Source organism: Ctenopharyngodon idella, unplaced genomic scaffold, assembly GCF_019924925.1.
Source record: "Ctenopharyngodon idella isolate HZGC_01 unplaced genomic scaffold, HZGC01 HZGC01CH27, whole genome shotgun sequence".
NCBI lineage: Eukaryota > Metazoa > Chordata > Actinopteri > Cypriniformes > Xenocyprididae > Ctenopharyngodon > Ctenopharyngodon idella.
In genome coordinates, this window is record NW_026138718.1 from 33328 (window position 1) to 37071 (window position 3744).

Sequence of the window (3744 nt, forward strand, 5' to 3'; positions counted from 1 at the left end):
CTGATCGGTTGGTTCTTGTCACATGACCTGCGGTGTGCTTGCGGCATTCTGAAAAGTTGAGATTTTTTCATCTCGATGCGCCTGGAAAACGCACAGCGTGCGCGTCGCGACCGCGTCGCTTCCATTATGAGCGCGCCTGCCGTGCGTGCGGCTACATTTGAAATAACTGACTTGCGTGCGGGAAAGACGCGATATGTGAACGGCCCCTTATGCTGTTTATTTTACAGATTCTCACCTTTCAGTCATATCTCCCTTACTTTAAGTGTACTGAAGACATTGAGCAATCATTCACAGTAGTAATTCAGCTTCTCCAAAAGGTCCCTTTTTAAGGAAATGAGATAAGTGTGGGTTGTACATGTCAAATCTGTCAAAATCTGTTCTTCTGAAAATAGATTGGTTAGTGTGAACCATCGTCTATCCGGACAATATTCACAGGACCTAAAGACACATTATAGAGATGCAGAAAGCTGGAAAAAACTACAAAATCATGTCCGGGGTGTTCATCACATTAAGACAAATAGTCTACAAATAGAGAGAAACATAGATATGCTTATCTATGTACAGGTGCTGGTCATATAATTAGAATATCGTGAAAAAAGTTCTTTTTTTTTATTGTAAATTATTTAAAAAATGAAACTTTCATATATTCTAGATTCCCTACATGTAAAGTAAAACATTTCAAAAGGTTTTTTTTTGTAAATTTGTTGATTAGAGCGTACAGCTAATGAAAGTCCAAAATCCAGTATCTCAAAATATTAGAATATTTACATTTGAGTTTCATTAAATGACCATCCCTACAGTATAAATTCCGGGTATCTTTTGTTCTTTGAAACCACACTAATGGGGAAGACTGCTGACTTGGCAATGGTCCAGGAGACAATCATTGACACCCTCCACAAAGAGAGTAAGTCACAGAAGGTCATTACTGAATGGGGTGGCTGTTTACAGAGTGAATATCAAAGCATATTAAATGCAAAGTTGACTGGAAGGAAGAAATTGGGTAGGCAAAGGTGCACAAGCAACAGGGATGACCGCAAGCTTGAGAATACTGTCAAGTAAAGCCGATTCAAACACTTGGGAGAGCTTCACAATGAGTAGAATGAAGCCGGAGTCAGCGCATCAAGAGTCACCACACTCAGACATCTTCAGGAAAAGGACTACCAAGCCACTTCTGAACCAGAGACAACGTCAGAAGCATCTTACCTGGGCTAAGGAGAAAAAGAACTGGACAGTGAACAGTGGTCGAAAGTCCTCTTTTCAGATAAAAGTAAATTTTGCATTTCATGTTGAAATCATGGTCCCAGAGTCTGAAGGAAGACTGGAGAGGCACAGAATCCAAGCTGCTTGAAGTCTAGTGTGAAGTTTCTGAAGTCAATAATGATTTGGGGGGGCCGTGACGTCTGCTGGTGTTGGTCCATTGTGTTTTATCAAGTGCAAAGTCAATGCAGCCATCTTCCAGGAGATTTTGGAGCACTTTATGCTTCCATCTGCTGACAAGCTTTATGGAGATGCTGATTTCCTTTTCCAGCAGGACTTTAGCACCTGCCCACAGTGCAAAAACCACTTCCAAGTGGTTTGCTGACCATGATATTACTGTGCTTTATTGGCCAGCCAATATGCCTGACCTGAATCTATGGGATATTTTCAAGAGAAAGATGAGAAACAGTCGATCCAACAATATACAGATGATCTGAAGAGCTCAATAGTGCCTCAGCAGTGCCACAGGCTGATCACTTCCATGCCACACTTCACTGATGCAGTAATTTGTGCTAGGAGCAAGTCATTTGCTGTAATATGTCCTGCCGATCAAGTATTGAGTGCACAAAAGAACATACTTTAAAGAACTTGAACTTTTCTGTTTTGCAAATCCATTTTTTGATTGATCTTAGGAAATATTCTAATATTTTGAAATACTGGATTTTGGACTTTCATGAGCTGTACGCTCTAATCATCAAAATTTAAAAAAAAAAAACTTTTGAAATGTTTTACTTTACATGTAGGGAATCTAGAATATATGAAAGTTTCATTTTTAAAAATAATTTATAATAAAAAAATGAACTTTTTGATGATATTCTAATTATATGACCAGCACCTGTATATGCCAACTGAGAACTTTCATCTCTTTTTAGCCTCTAAAATACAATGCAGACATATTGCTAATGTAACCCATCTATAGGTAAATACACAACTCTAGGTTCGTAAGAGGTTCAGACATTGCAACACAAATGAATGGACGGATTCACTGTAACAGTTTCAATGTAACTTTAGTAGGAAAATGATATTGTACAAAGTAAAAATAGAAGGTAGCTGGCGTACAAATAAAATGAAAGAAAGCCCCCTTTTTAAACTAATATTGGGTGTGTGTGTTTATCAGTGTAACGTGTATTCGAACGACCAGTTCGGCAGTCTTTCGAAAATGGCCAAAACCAAACAATGTCCTCCAATGTATGTAAGATTCTTTGTTGGAACAGTCCTACCACATAATGTTTCTCAGGATTTGAAGTTCAAGCTCGCAGAGACTCCAGAAGATCCAGTTGGTTGGCTCGCCATCTAAGGTTTCACACTCCTCACCGATCAACGGACAGAATCCCCTCGTTACTAAAAGACCCGACCTGAATTTACAAAACAGGTGACTGTAAAACATTTGTTTAAACATTAACATCATTAGGCCTAATGATGATCATTTCTATGAAAATAACTTCCATATGTTACATATATGAACACTGTATGTGAAAACATCAATGAAATACTGATGCATTTCAATGAATTGGTCTGATAAAATAATCAAACAACATCATCCTAACTGCAAACATTGTACTATAGATTACACAGTACAAAAGAAATAGGAAATAACACTCAATGTGTATTATTTTCAATATACACTTGCAAAAACTAGAAAATTTGTCTTGCATCCTCATTTAGAGCATTTGGCCTATTTGGCCTGCATAAATGCATACTTAAATCCCAATATTACAAATAGTAAACATTATAGAACATCATATAGAACAAGATGATATAAAAAAGACAAACATTTCACTGAAATTAGAGTAGTCGTTATGATTTTGAATGATTATGATGCAATAGCCCATGTTGTGCAGTAACATAGCACATGGTTTAGCCTCGTAGGCTCAGATCAAAATCAATATGACAAAATAATTGACAGAACTCACCAAGATACGCAGGAAACCTGATTAATGAAACCGATGCTGTTCCACTGCGATCTCTCTACTATATAACTTTTTCCGATCAGTAAGATGTGTTCTCACTCTCTACACCTGATTTGATCGGTTTTGTACATGGATCAGCACTGAGCTGATTCAACCAATGAACAATGCAGCAAGGCGGGACAAAGGCAATACAACATTTTGATTGGCTTAGAGAGAGAGAGAGAGAGAGAGAGAGAGAGAGAGAGAGAGAGAGAGAGAGAGAGAGAGAGAGAGAGAGAGAGAAATCAAAGTGTTTTTTTTTTCTTTTCTTACACACATAAATTGGGTTACACTAAGGTCTTTATTTTAACAGCTTATTAAACCAATTTCTAGACTCCAGATGTCTGTGTATAGTTGTACACTATTATTTATTTTTTTTAAAAAGGGATAAGTTGCGTGGATCACGGGATGCTGGCAAAGGCCACACACTGTCTTTGCAGAGGGCCCAAGATTCGGCGCTTCGCCCCTGAGATGCGCATGCAACAAAGAAGATGTGCATTTGTGGGATCCGGTGACACGCGTGCATTCATTGCGCGTC

General features: G+C 38.2%; 1 long non-coding RNA gene across 1 annotated transcript; it reads right to left on the reverse strand.

The window, feature by feature from the left end:
* Nucleotides 1-274: 274 nt before the first annotated feature.
* On the reverse strand, nucleotides 275-3300 carry LOC127507982 (uncharacterized). The gene is made up of 3 exons (XR_007928650.1): nucleotides 3171-3300; nucleotides 2478-2612; nucleotides 275-321 (listed from the first exon to the last, which is right to left on the reverse strand). It is a non-coding gene; the product is annotated as an uncharacterized LOC127507982 (long non-coding RNA).
* Between the last annotated feature and the right edge of the window lie 444 nt (nucleotides 3301-3744).